We start from the raw sequence: 15,948 nt of genomic DNA on the forward strand, positions 1-15,948 counted from the left end.
TAAAACTTCCAGAGAAGCTGGCAATCTGCGTCACAGTCGCTTAAAAATTCATATCTCGATTTACGAAACTCAAAATCCAATTCCGTAAATTTTTCATGAAACTAGACTCATATATATATCAACTAATTTTTTTTTCTAGAATTTTTGGTCGGGCCAACTGGTACATTTTATTAGTTAAAGTCTCCCCTGTTTCAGGGTTTGACTGCTCTGACCTCTGTGTATTACGAATCAAATATCTCCCTATAAAGAGTTCCAATTACTATGAAGTTTATTTATCATAAAACTATACTCAATAAGGAATCTGTACATGTAAATAATGACTTCTAAATATCTTTGTACAATTTTTGGTGAATTTCCAAAGTTAGAATAGGGGATCTAGAAATCGCTCTGGCCCTGTTTCACAAAAAAATTTAAATATATCATAAAAGATATCTCATTTACCTATTTTGTTTCTTCCATTTGAAAATAGACATAATAATATTTGATTTCATAACTTATTCATCATTTAATTCCATTTCTACTATTTTTAGTGATTTTTCAAATTCACGTCACTGCTACTGTCTGATTCTGTTTTGTGCTAATTTCACCTTTTTCATTATTTCCATGGAATAACTAGCATTTAAGCATACATAACACCAAACATGTCTTTGATTAGTCATTCCAACAGCTAATCATTATCAAGCATTTATATACCAATCATTAGCCATATCATAAGATCATACACACAAAATGGCTATGATACTATACATGCCATACTCAAAATGAAACGTCTAGCTATACCAAAATAATCCTCGTGATAGTGTTCCCGGACCTCCGACATACTTTACGATCCCCGAGTTAGCTTGACAAAACTATAAAAAGAAGGAAAATAAAGGGGGTAAGCATTAAGCTTAGTAAGTTTGCATGCAAATAAATAACAACATTCATAAGAATTATCTTACTACTTGGCATGATACTACTTAATGCAACTTCATTAATTGTCACAGACATATTTAAAACTTCTTCATTTACTTACTTACTTAAATACTTACTTACTTAATCAAATTTATCAATACATTTTACTTACCTTTTTCCTTATCAAGCATACATGAACATTATGTACTTACCTTTACTCTTCTAGCATGAACTTGTCTTACCTTTTTAGTATAACTCGTCTTACCTTACCCTACCTTACCTTACCTTGATATTCTCTTTAAATTTTCCCGTTGAACCACTTGGAATACTAAGGATACACGGGTACCTTACCATTGCCATGACTTGTCATGGTCTTACGTGGTATCCTTTTGAAACTTACCATTGCCATGTCTTGACATGGTCTTACATGGTAGCCTTGCCTTATGAACTCACCAATGCCATGCCTTGGCATGGTCTTACATGGGACCTTTGCCTTATAGTAACTTATCAATGCCATGTCTTGACATGGTCTTACATGATTTCCTTGCCTTAGAAACCTTACCAATTTCCATGCCTTGGCATGGTCTTACACGGTATCCTTAAACCCTAATGTCATGGCATTTGTATCCTACACATTCCTAAGGTTCAACCGGGACTTTCTGAAATTTCTTCTCCGTCAATTCATGCTTAAGTCTTCTTTGAATAATTTCATAAAATAAATATACACATGCTGGAAATTAACAAAATTAACATAAAATAATAGAATATTGCATTTATTTACCGCAAACTTACCTTAAAACAAAATACGATCAACTATATCGATTTAGTGCACTATCTTTTTCTTTCCCCGATTTAACTCCGAATTTTGTTCTTCTTGATATATAATAAAAAATTTAGCTTATTTAATGCTCATATTTATTAAAACAGTCCTTGACCCAAACTTTGGAAAAATTACATTTTTGCCCCTAAACTTTCACATATTTGCACTTTTGCCCCAAGGCTCGTAAATTAAAATTCATCCTATTTTCTCATGTTTTATGACATGCTGATCATTTTTCCCTTCTATGAGAATATCAAATTCACACTCTAACATGTACTTATGACTATTAGGTATTTTTACCGATTAAGCCCTTTTACTCGTTTTCACTTAAAACCGAGTAGCACAAGTTGTCTAACATAATTTAAAACCTCATATTATATCATAAAACACCAAAATAAACAAATTTCACCTATGGGTATTTTTCCAAATATGAACCCTAGGTTGAATTATTGCTAGAATAAGCTTAATCAAGTTATGGGGACTCCAAAAACGTAAAGATCATTAAAAACGGGGCTTGGAATCACTTACTATGGAGTTTGAAAGCTTGAAACAAACCCTAGCTATGGAAAACCCTTGAAATTTCGTCCTAATGAAGAAGATGGACAAAAATTGGCTTTTAATTTTGTTTTTAATTCATTTTAATAACTAAATGACCAAAATGCCCTTACTACTAAACTTTCCAAAAATTCCATCCATGTCCAATTTTTGTCCATAGACTTAGAAATTGGTCAAATTTCTATTCAAGACCTCCTCATTAATATTCCAAAGCAATTTCATACTAAAAAATTCTAGAATGCAAGTTTTGCAAATTATTCGATTTAGTCCCTAATCTCAACTTAAGCACTTTATGCATAGAATTTCATCACGAAATTTTCACACAATCATGCAATCATATCATGAACCTAAAAATAATAATAAAAGAAATTTTTTACCTCGGATTTGTCGTTTCGCAACCACTATTCCGTTTAGGCCCTATTTCGGGATGTTACATATCTAACCGCATGTTTGTTAAAATGATTGAGTAGTAACATGAAATTATTCTTTGATATGTTTAACATATATTTTATTCATACTTATTTTTTTAATACAAATATACATTTTCTTTTATATGAATAAGTAAAGTTTTTAAAAAATCTAAAGTTTTTATCATCCATGTTGAAAAGAATTGCAAAATTGCATATTATTTAAAATAAGCTACGCGTTCATTAAAGTATTACATCAAATTGTAAAATCTTTTGAAGAGTTAATGTTGCATTTCCTTGTGATACAAAATATTGTAGAACACATTATTATTTTAGATTGAGAAGATATATATATTGAAGGAAATATTTTTGTGTTTTACATTAAAATCATGTACAAAAACGACAAAAGATACTCATGTATTTGTATTATAAATATTTCTTAAAGGAATACATTACATTTACATGATGGACACATGAGATAGTGACAAAACATTCATTAGTGTTGTCATAATTGATTAGACCATCTCGGATCATATATGATGAGAAAAGTAATTGAGAATCATATGAATATCAATTAATAAAATAAAAAGTTTTTTTAATTTAAAAGAATTCTCATGTGTTGCTCGTTCTCAATGAAAATTGATTATTAGAGACTTAATAGCTAAAATTGAGATTTAATGTCTTGCATTTCTGAAATGAATGTGGATCCATTCATCCACCATGTGAATGGTTATGATATTATATGATTTTGGTAGATGCATCTACAAAATAATCACATATGTGTTATCAACTTGCGACCTATCGTTTGCTAGATTGCTTGTTTAAATAATTAATTTTAGATTATATAATTTAAACAATTCATCTTCCTAATACTAGTGAGTTTACGTCTCAATTTTTTAATGATTATTTGGGATAAAAATTGAGCACTCTGTAATTTATGCTCACACGCAAAATAGTTTAGATAAATTTTTTATCAAAATGCCTCCAACTAGTAGTTAGATCATTAGCTATGAGAACAAAAGTCCCTGTTAAAACTTAGGGATATGCTATTTTGCACGCAACAACACTTGTGCACATCAGGCTAGCAAATTATAATAAGTACTCCCCATTACAATTGGTTTTTGATGAGAAGCTAAATATTTCCCATCTTAGAATTTTTGGATGTGTAGTATATGTTTCAATTGCTCCACCACAATGCACAAAGATGAGTGAGTCCTCATAAGAGGTTGGAAATATACATTGATATAAATCTTCTTCTATTAATATATATTTTTTTAAGATATTAATTGGAGATTTAGTTATGACATAATTTGTTAATTATTATGAGATTGTTTTCCTAAAAGTAGCGGGAGAGAATAAAAAGTTGACTGAATAAAATACTGGGAATGAATTATCAGTATCTAAGATCCTCATACTAAGCAATGTGAACCAAAAGTTCACTAGATAATTCATTTTATAAATAATCTGTCAGATTCAATTACTAACCTAAAGAGAATTACAAATCTTACATACTATCTGAAAATATTCCAATACGAATTGATGTCCTAATAGGACAAACTGTTAGTGCAAAAGAAAGTAATCCACACCTGAAGCATGGAAGATCAGTCAGTTCCAAAGATAAAAATCCTCGTCAAATGAAATGAGCAAATATTCAAGATGGTCATATTGTGGAGGCAAGTGTGCAAGAAGAGGCCAAAGATATAAAAAAACCAGAAGAGGTTTAGATAACTGAAAATAGTGATAACGAAGAGATCTTGATAAGTTATGTTACTTCACGAAAAAAAATAGAACTAGAAAAATATAGTTGTCGACAATAATTTTTCTTATAATGTTTCTATTGAAATAGTAAAATAAAATGAGGATCCTGATTCTAAATCTATTGAGGAATATAGAAAGAGATTAGATTGACCAAATTGGAAAGATGTAATTCAAGCATAATTGAACTCACTTTCTAAACGTGCAGTTTTTGGATTTGTAACCCAAACACCTAAATATGTAAAGCTAGTAGTATATAAATGGGTATTCGAGTGAATACAAAATAAGAAAAATGAAGTCGTAAGATATAAAGCATGACTTGTACCACAAAGGGTTTTCACAAAGGCCCGGTATTAATTACAAAGAGACATTCTTATGTGGTGGATGCAATCACATTTAAATATCTTACCAGTCTGACAGTATGTGAAAAACTTGAAATATGTCTGATGGATGTTGTTACATACTATTTGTATGGTGCACTGGATAGTGAAATTTATATGAAAATCCCAGAAGGATATAGAGTTTCTTGAGAAAATTATTCAATCAGTTTAAAGAAAAGTTTATATAAATTAAAACAATCTGGGCATATATAGTATAATCATCTTAGTGAATTTCTGTTGAAAGAATGTTTTAAAAATGATCAAATTTTTCCTAGTGTTTGTATAAAAAGATCTGGATCAAATTTTGTGATAATTGTTGTTTATGTTTATTATCTAAATATTATTGAAACTCCTGAAGAGCTTCAAAACACAGTAAATTGTTTAAAGAAAGAATTCAAGATGAAAGATCTTGGAAAAAAAATTTTTCTCTTGGCTCGCAAATCGAGCATTTAAAAGATGAAATTCATGTACATTAGTCAACTTATACAGAAAAAATCTTAAAGAAATTTTACATGGACAAAGTACATCTATTGAGTATCCCAATGATTGTATGATTGTTAGATGTGAATAAAGATAAATTTATTCAAATGATGATGACCTTTTTGGTCCTGAAGTACCATATCTAAATGTTATAGAAACATTGATGTATCTTGTGAACAACACAAGACCTGATATAGCTTTTGCTGTAAACTTGTTAGCAAGATTTAGTTATTCTCCAACATGTAGAAATTGACATGAAATTAAAATTTTATTTAGATATCTTATAGAGACCATTGATATGGGGTTATTTTATTCAAATGATTTAAAATCCCTAGTAGTCGGCTATGCTGATACTGGAAATTTATTGAAGCCACATAAATTTTGATCTCAAACGGGATATTTATTTACATGTAGAGGTACTATCATATCATGGTATTCAACAAAACAGACATTAGTTGTCGTCTCTTCAAATCATACAAAAATAACTACAATGCATGAGGCAAACCGAGAGTGTGGTTGATTAAAGTTATTGATCGAACATATCCAGAAGATATGTAATTTGCTTTTACAGGAAAAGATTTCAATTATCTTATACGGAGATAATGCAACATGTATAGCTCAATTGAAGGGTGGTTACATTAAAGGTGACAGAAGAAAACATATTTCACAAAAGTTATTTTTCACCTATGATCTTAAAAAGGAAGGTGATAGAGAAGTTCAACAAATTCATTCTAGTGATAATTTAGTAGATCTTTTTTATCAACGCATTGTCAACTTCAACATTTCAAATACTACTACACAAGATTAGAATGCATCAACTCAAAGAAGTAATGTGATGTTGTCACTAGGGGAGTCAAAAACATGTTGCACTATTTTCCTTTAACCAAGGTTTTGTCTCACTGGATTTAACTAATAAGGGTTTTTAATGAGGCAACTTTTAATAGGATATTGTGTACTCTTTTTTCTTCTTTAGGTTTTTATCCCACAAGATTTTTCCTAATAAGGCTTTAACTAGGCACATTTTTCATTAATGGACATCTAAGGGGTGTTGTAAAATGGATGTTCGTGTAGCTCTCATAACCCCAACAATTCATTCTAACTCTTATAAACCGTTAAAAATTATAGGGTACCTTAATTATATTTATTTTAGTTTTATAACCTATGGCGATTGATGGCCTATAAATAGAGGGCATGTATAGGCTTTTTTAGATATCCCAAGTGAAAGTTGAATTGTCCTTTCATTATTGTATTCATCTCTCTTGTTCATTCTATATTTCTCTTTGTTTTATAATGCAATTGCTTTAGTCACATCATTATTTCTATTATTATATTAAATGTCAGTTTGTATTTTTTAGTAAAGAAAACAATTAAAACTTATAATGTCAGATATGAATATACGTCATCAAGTTCAATTAATGTAATTGTCTATATCAATCCAATGCTTAAGTCAGGAAGGTTATAAGGGAAAGAAAAAGTGGTGTTCAGATCTAATTGTTAATTTAACCTTTTCTTATTCTATTATTCTATGGAGAAGCATTAAGGGTAATATATCTATAATCATTCTAGGCTTGTAAGGGATGAAGATCTTTTATAAGGCTTTTAGGCTTATTTTCATTTTGTTTGGTCCAAATAATCTTATTGGGTTTAATATTGTAAGTTTTTCTACTCATTTTGTTGAGCATATATTGTGTTTTAGGGTCTGGGCTCATTTATTGCATTTAGGTTTGGACACACTTATAATGTGTTTGGTTCGCTGTAATTGTGAGTTCATTCTAGGCATATTCGTCAGAGGGTCAAGATTCTTTTGTCTGGTTCATTGAATGATATTCCACAGTATAGGTTATTACAGAGAAACCCAAATGAGGGCTAATAGCAATTCAGGTTCACCCTCTAAATGGGTAATTCAACGCCTTTCGTAATAGGCATTTTCTTTGCCTGACCAAAACACCCTTGCACCAAGAGCTCTTTAGAAAATAAAATCAACACCATCAATAACTCATAAATAGGTAAAACAACCTTTGAAGGCTTAAATAATTAAGAAAAATGAGAATGAACAAAAAAAATAGAAATCAGAAAAAAGAAAGATAAAAGAACATGAAAACTGGAGAAAATTAAGTTTTGGGTTGTTGATCTTCAAGCATGAAAACATTATTAAAAGAGGAGGAAACTAGGTTGATGATAAAGAAGAAAGAAAAATATCTAGCATGATAGAAATCAGGAGATGAAATTTCTAGAATTTTGTTACCGTTGGTAACGTCACTGGAGAAACAAGAGATGAGAAAGGAAGAAGTAGAAAAAGAAGAGAGAAACAATGTTAAGAAAAGAAACCAAAAGAGGAGAGTAACCCAGTTTTTTTCATAATCCCTCTCATGTCTGTCATAGGAGGTTAAAAGATTGCAGCAACAAATAGAAATACAACTATCAATACAAAGAGGACAGAACTCACCATTTAAAAAAAATAAAACAAACAAACACAACGTTTAACAATATGGAAATTAGAAATTAAAAACAGTTTCAAAATTAACACAGTTGAAACCGTGGCCTTCCATTTTGGTCTGTATTAGTTACTCTCTTTTTGAACAGGATCCTTATCCTCAAGGATTAAAACTAAGGTACTGCTTCTGTAACTCTTGTAGATCCTCCCATGTTGAGACTTTTGGGTAGGTGTTGAACTATTCAACCAGCACTTTTGTTGTAGCATGATTGCCCTTCTTAACTATCCTTCTTTCCAATATTCTCAATGGTTCTTTGTTGAGGGTGCCATCAGTTCCCACTACAGGCAGTATAGGCGAAGGCGATGTCTTACCAATGTGCCTTTTGAGCTGGGAGACGTGGAACATAAGGTGAATTCTTGATCTTGGTGGTGAAGTTAGTTTGTAAGCGACTTTACCCACTTTGGCTTCAACAAGGAAGGGTCCAAAGTATTTAGGTGATAGTTTGTGATTCTTTATGATTCTTTAGCTTTCAGAGTGAGTGTTGTTGGTATGGCTGCAACCTTAAGTATCCCAATCTCCAATTTCAAAACTCCTATCCGACCTCTTCTTGTTGGCAATCTGTCTCATTCTCTCTTGAGCTCTTTTCAAATAAAAGTGAAGAAGCCTCCTCATAGCTTCTTTGTTTTGCAAGCTTCCATCTACTGTAGCTGCATTGGAAGAACCAGCTAGATACGGTAAGTGTAGGGGTTGGACTTAGCCATGAAGGGCCTCATACGGAGTGGTTTGAATTGTTGAATGGTGTGTGGTGTTGTACCACCATTTTACTAAGGGCAACCATTGCACTTACTCTTTAGGACATTCACCAGCCATGCATCTTAGATAGCCTTCTAGGCATCAGTTTAGTACCTCAGTCTGTCCATCCGTTTGGGGATGATATGCTATTGATAAACAAAATTTAGATCCCAACCTTTTAAATAGTTCTTGCCAAAAATTGCTCGCAAATATTTTGTCCCGATCCGACACGATTGTCTCAAGAATACCATGTAGCTTATAAACATGTGTCAAGTATTCTTAAGCGACAGTGATGGCTGTGAAAGGGTGTGAGAGGGGTAAGAAATACCCATACTTTGTGAGTCTATCGGGTATCACTAATATGGTGTTCTTGTTGTGGGAAATAGGTAAACCTTCTATAAAATCCATGCTGATAGCTTGCCATGCTCGAGTGGGGATGGGTAGGGGCTGTAGGAGACCAGGAGAGGCTGCCAAGTCTGCCTTGCACCGTTGACAAACAGGGCATTGTCTAACCCATTTCCTTATATCCTTAGCTAGACCCTTCCAGTATATCTGTCCGGACATTCTGACTTTGGCGGCGTGTGCTCCTGAGTGACCTCTCAATGAGCTATTATGAAAACTTTCGAATAGCTCCCTCTTAAGGTTTACGTCATTCCCTACAACTGCCTTCCCTTTTCTTTTCAGTATATGATCGTCCCATTAGTATTTTGGATACTTCTGAGGGTTGTCTTGGAGCTCGATGCATAGTTGTTGCAGCTTGGAATCAACTAAGACAGATTTCACCATTTTTTCCCATAACTCTGAATGCTTCCTATACACTGTAACAATTGCCCTACGGATTCTTGAGATTTTCTAGATAAGGCATCAGCCACCAAATTTTGTGCACTGATAAGTGATATTTGTGACAGGTTTTAAAGATTTATAATTAATCGTTCTTGAAAGTAACTATTATCACGATGAAGGTAAGTGTACCTATCGAATAGTAGTATAGCTTTAGCAAGACCGGATTGTCGAACCCAAAGGAACCAAGAGTACTAGTAATTACTTCTTTTTTATTATCTAGCCTAAAAATTAAAGGGTTTGTTTATCTAAACTAATTAACTAAACTAATGATGCATAGAGAGAAATTGGAGAAAAACTTTTGGGAAAATTCGATTTATTAAGACAATACCCAAGGAAAAATCCACTTAGATTTCACTTGTTATTTGACTCTAAATCAAATGATTTATTCATTTGACTTGATCCGTAGAAATCCCTAAGTTATACTATTATCTCTCTCGAGACTAATAACGTCTAACCCTAGGTTGATTAATTGAAATCTCTTTCTAATTAACGCCCTAGTGTTGCATTAACTCGATCTATGGATCCCTTTATTAGGTTTCACCATAATCCGGCAAAATCTTATCACCCTATCTCTAGGCGTGCAATCAACTCCGCTTAATTACGACAAATTTACTCTTAGACAAGGTCTTTTCCTCCTCTGAATAAGAGCATTAACTTGAATCAATATCCTGGAATATTAAAACAAGAATTAAGAACATATAATTAAGAACAAGTAAAATATTTATTATACAATTCAGATAATAATAACAAGATCTGTTTTAGGTTTCATTCCCCTTAGGTATTTAGGGGGTTTAGTTCATACTTATGAAAGAAAACATCTCGAAAGAATAAAGATAGCAAAACATAAAGAAAACCCAAAACCCTTGAATGGAAATTGAAGGGAGATATTCAGTCTTGATGATGAATTCAGCTTCTGAGATGGATTAATTGGCTTCCCTTGAGTAATTCATTGCCTCCTACTCTGTGTGTCCATTCTAAGTGCATCCTCAGGTGTTTAAATAGGCTTTTGAATGCCTAAGAGCCCTCAAAAGTGGCCTTTCTCGAATAGGATTATACTTGGGCTTGGCAGGGACACGCCCATGTGCGATTGCTCTAGCCCATGGTCAAGGCTGTTAAATAGGCACGAGCATGTAGTCTTCCCATGTAAGTTGGGTTTTGATTATGCCAAATGGACACGACCATGTGGCTTACCCGTGTGAGGAAGTCCAGGCCGTGTTGATTTCCCATGTGGGTCCATTTTCTCTATTTTCGGCCCGTTTTTCGCTCTTTTCCTATGCTCACCTAAGTATAAAACATGAAATTAAAGAGTTAGGAGCATCGAATTCACCAAATCTAAGGAGAAACTATCCATAAATGTGCTAAGCATGGGATAAAAATATGTATAGATTACGGTTTATAAAATACGCCCACACTTAATCGTTTGCTCGTCCTCAAGCAAAATCCTCAATTCACAATCAAAATAAATTCTTCTCAATTTATAATCCCTATCAATAATATCTCAAAATAATCCATAAATAATCATACTTTGAAAATTCAACTAAAAGTACATCAAAGTTTCAAACATTCCAAGTTGAGCATTTTATCATGAAAACATAAGTGTCCCCCCTCATCTAAGTAATCACCTTTGATCAAAATATCACATAGTTTAACATCCTCACTAAAGATTCACTCAAATCACTCGAGGTGTTTAAGGACATCAAATAAAACACTTATTAGTCAATATGAAAAGTTATTACCATAGGCTTGCATGAAAATCAAATCTCCACCAACTATATATTGAGATGGTATATCAATCAAAAAGGTCTTTAGAGGGTTGTAACGTGGCTTTGGTTGGGTGGTGTGGTCACAAGCTGAAAGAAAAGGTTAGAATCGAGATTGAATTGAAGAAATCACCTAACTAGAAAATAACTAATTATCAGTTGAATACAAGTGAGCTTCTTCTCAGAATAAGGAATTAACACTCAAGCTTAAAAATGACGAATTACTACTAATATGTATGTAAGTGTTGTTTTTTTTAAACTTGAATCAAATAATATAGAACTTAATTTTTGCAACGAAGAATAAAACATAGCTAAGCAATTAGTTCAAATCAAATCTCGACAAAAATAGGGATCAAATTAGGGGATTTCAACAATAATGGGTTATGGGTTAATATTGAGGGTAAATAAATTGATGGCTTGTTAGGCTCAAAGGGATTCACTAAGGGTTAATTATGAAGGTATTCTTTTGTGGAGTGAGTGGGTTAAACCTAAGTGCCTTTATCATCTCAACATATCAAATCAAATGGTGTGGTCTTGACATGCATAATCAAGCAAGTTCTAGAATAAAAAATCAATACTGACGTACTCATAATAAAAGTGAGCATGAAAGAAATAACATATGCTCTAAAAGCTTAAGATCTCACAAAAATCATGGTTTTTTGATGTTTAAACTTGTGAATTTCAACTCAAGATAATATCTAAACTTGGAGAAACAACCTAAAAAATTTTAATGCTCAAAAATCAACTTATCATGCTTGATTCCCTAATGTCTTAAAGTTTAAACGATCAACGCATAAATGCCTATGTTTTAATTCAAGACATATCAATAAAAATCATAACTTAATCAAAATTCATTCTAATAGTGGTATAAGAGAATCACATGAGAATAAGGAAAAATTCAGGAATTTCTGATAATGATATAGAAGACCCCCCACACTTAAGATGTACATTGCCGTCAATGTACAAAGATAAATATATTGAAAAATATTGATATATAATCATAAGATAGGGAGAGAAGTGAAACTTCCTGAATGATGAATGAACTCCTTGAATTGGAGTTATGGAGAATAATCGACCGAGGCAATGATGAGAGTGGAGGAGGATACTTCGGTGGTGGTAGAGGTTCATTAGTCCATAAGCCCTGCGCCAAAAGAATATTATATCTGGTAGTAGCTATGGTCGTGGTCGAGCAGGACATGGCAGTCGTGGAGAACCTTTTCTAGTAGAGTTTTTAGTTCCTAAGTGATGATGAGCTTTGGAGCTCTTTATAACTGTGATAAAATCAAGAACTCTTTAAGAAATATAAAGAAGCATAATTACTCGTAATGAAATAGCCGAAACTATAAATTATTCAATAAAAATTATAGAACTGAAAATTAAAATAATATTAAAGAAAAATAAAATAAAAAGTACTTAAAGAAGATAAATAAAGATAAAAGTGGAAATAAAAATAAAAAAAAAGTCTTTAAACATCGTCATCGCCGGATGGTTCGCGAGGTGGTGGTGGCGATGAGCTGTGAAGGTGCTGACAAATCTGATGAAGAGTAGCATCAATGTAATCAAAACGCTGAAAACACTGCTGCTCAAATTGAGTAACACGCTTAGAGATGTCAGAGTATAAAGCCGCCGCATGAACTGGACGATGATTGGGTGGTGGCTGAGATGGTGGGTTCTCATGACGTGGAGGGACATCATCAGTAATGTCCTCTGGGTCCTCCTCCTCGGTGGACTGGACGAGGTGGTACTGAGAAGGGTAGGTTCCATGTCGTTTCTCGATCATCCTCATATGTAGCATGCTCGAGATGCCCTGTGGGGGCATCTGGCAGATGAGAGTGAGGGAGGATGATTATGCCGATGTGTTGAGGAGCCCAAAGTGCCGAGCCAGTTGAGTCACATAGGGCCCGATAGAGATAACTCCTCTCCTATGCTGCTCTGTCTGATGGCAGATGGCGAGGGCAATGAAATAGGCAATGTCGAAGATGTGCCCGTTCGCCATGCTCCACAGGAAATAGGCGTCGTGAGTATTGACGACGTTGGTGCTCTCTCGCCGTCCTGTCAGAGTGTAGGCCAAGATGGCGTGTAGGTATCGCAAGTATGGGGCGAGGGCTGATGCCTTAGAGCGGCTAGGATCATAGGTGGCCAAGGCAGGGACGAGGTCCTTCCAGCACTTTGAGGGAAAGTAGTGGATGTAGCGATAGAGGGTGTCGAGTTCATTGTCATCCATGAACTCTTCTGTGTACAGCCTTAGTGCAATTCCAAACTCCGATACACTCAACTGGTACACTAGACCACCAAGGCAGAACTGGATTGTTCCAAGATCGTCGAAGTTTGTCATGACGACCTGAAGATGGAAGGTCGAATAGAGTTCCATTGTGAGCTCGAGGTACGTTGACTCGATGATCTCAAAGAAGAGCCCCCACAGTTCAATTGTCAAGAGGGCTCGGACCGCGTCAGCCATTTGAATTTGTTCAAGTGCGGCCCAATCAATGCAGCGACCCACACTTAGAGGTCAGGCCTGTAATATCTGAAATAGTTCCTCCTAGGGTCCCAAGTAGGGTCCCAAGGGAAACTAGAGGAACGGGTGCCTAATCTTTGCGATAGGACTCGAGGATGCTGCTGCTCCTTTCCTCTTCTTTGAGGCGGGGACAGCGGTCTTCTTACCATGTGAGGTTGACATTGTATACCTGTAATGAAGAGTCGAAGTTAAATACTCCCCAAGAATGTACGCGTGTTAACACTGAATAAGAATATTTCATGGGGCTTGCGTACTAGACTAAAACAACCAAAGCAGATATATCAAGTCATTATTATGAATAGGACTATAAGAGTAATGCAAACGGGAATATCTAGTGAATGAATGCATGTGGGTTCGGTAATATGAAATATGGTGTGGGTAAGCATGAAATCCATGGAAACACAAAAAGAAATGGATAAATGTATCCTAGAATGGCAAATTTCTAACAAAGAGCATAAGTATTATTATAAAAACGCAAGAGGAAAAAACTTTGGGTCGTCGAAGGTGGTGCTGTGGTCAGTGCACGGGCGTGGCAGGTAGGCCGTGGGAAGTTGTAACGGCTAGAGTTAGAGATTTTAGGGAAGGGGTGATGAATAGTGAGGGGTTTATATAGATTTGGGGCACACGGCTGTGGGGCACTCCCATGTGCCTTCATTTTAGCCCGTGTGTTTCGAGATTGAATTTGGACACGTCTGAAATTCGTCACACGCCTAGTGTTCTTTGGGCGTGTTGATGCACACAGACATGTCGCTCAGTCGTGTTCTACTTCGTTCGATTCTCCTACGCCTGTATATATAGGTGCATGCCCGTGTTGTTTTATCAGGCTTGAGCACGGGTGGTGGGCATGGGCGTGTTGCACGTTCGTGCTAAATTCTCAGTTTCAACCATGGTTTCTCAACACGGGCATGTCGCAAGCCCATGTTGTTTTGACAGACCCGTCCACGGCCACATCGCACAGCCGTAGCGACTTATCGCATCCCGTGTTTTTGGAAAATTTTGCCCTATTTTCACACGGCCATATCGCACGACGTGTCTCCTCCCATGGTGTGAGCACAGCCTAAGACACGCCCGTGTGCCTGACCATGTGGATTAGAAAACCTGTGTTTCAAGGACTCGGTTAGTGAATAGATGTTAAAAACTAAAGTTTTAAAGAAATCAATACTGTTAGTACTTGGGTTGCCTCCCGAGAAGCACTTATTTATAGTCTAAGCTCGACTTACCTCTCTTTTTGCATGGTCATAGTGGTTCGAGGAGTTTACACTCCTCTCCTCATCCCTACTATCAGTTTTATTAACATAAGGGTTAAGACGAGTACTATTTACCTTGAACGTGCCGAATTTGGGATGAATTACCTCGACTGTGCCGTATGAAAAAATGCTAAGTACCGTAAGAGGGATTTCTTCATTCGGTTCAAAAGTGATAATACGAGGGTCTGCTCCATCTAATAGCACTTTGTCTCCAACCTTAAGTTGATTTTGGGAAAAATTTAGCTTGTCATGGCGTGATTTTGGTGTATCGTGTGTTTTCGGTTTATGTGTCTTCCATTCATCTAGTTCCTCAATTTGTAGCCTTCGTTCTTCATAGATAGGTCCTTTGTTGTTGCTTGAACATGGCTCATGTATGTTCTTCGAACCTATTTCCTACAAAGTAGGTTGCACCACATGGTCAGTTTTAGTAGGATGATTTATACCACCACCTTCAATTTTTGATATGTTACTCGAATTACGAGCTTGAAGGGTGATTGTTTCATCTCCCACACAAAGTGTGAGTTCACCTGTGCCAACATCAATTATTGTTCTAGGAGTTGCTAAAAAGGGCCTCCCTAAAATTAAGGGAACATTACTATCCTCTTCTATGTCTAAAACAACGAAATCAACTAGGAATATAAATTTGTTAATTTTAATGAATACATCTTCAATAATACCCCCAAGAAATCTGATTGTTTTATCGGCTAATTGAATACTCATCCTAGTTTGTTTGGGTTTCCCAAGACCTAGTTGCTTAAACATTTTGTAAGGCATGACATTGATACTAGCCCCTAAATCAGCCAAAGCATTATTAACATCTAAGCTACCAATTAAATAAGGAATCGTAAAACTCCCTAGATCTTTTAATTTGTTGGCCAGCTTATTCTGTAGTATGGCTGAGCAAACCGCATTTAGCTCCACATGCGGCGCTTCATCCAACTTCTGCTTATTTGTTAAAAGCTCCTTTAAGAATTTGACTGCGTTTGGCATCTGTGAAAAAGCTTCAGTAAACGGTAAGTTAATATGTAATTTCTTTAATAATTTAAGGAATTTACCGAATTGTTC

The sequence above is a fragment of the Gossypium hirsutum genome, chromosome A02 (assembly GCF_007990345.1).
Source record: "Gossypium hirsutum isolate 1008001.06 chromosome A02, Gossypium_hirsutum_v2.1, whole genome shotgun sequence".
NCBI lineage: Eukaryota > Viridiplantae > Streptophyta > Magnoliopsida > Malvales > Malvaceae > Gossypium > Gossypium hirsutum.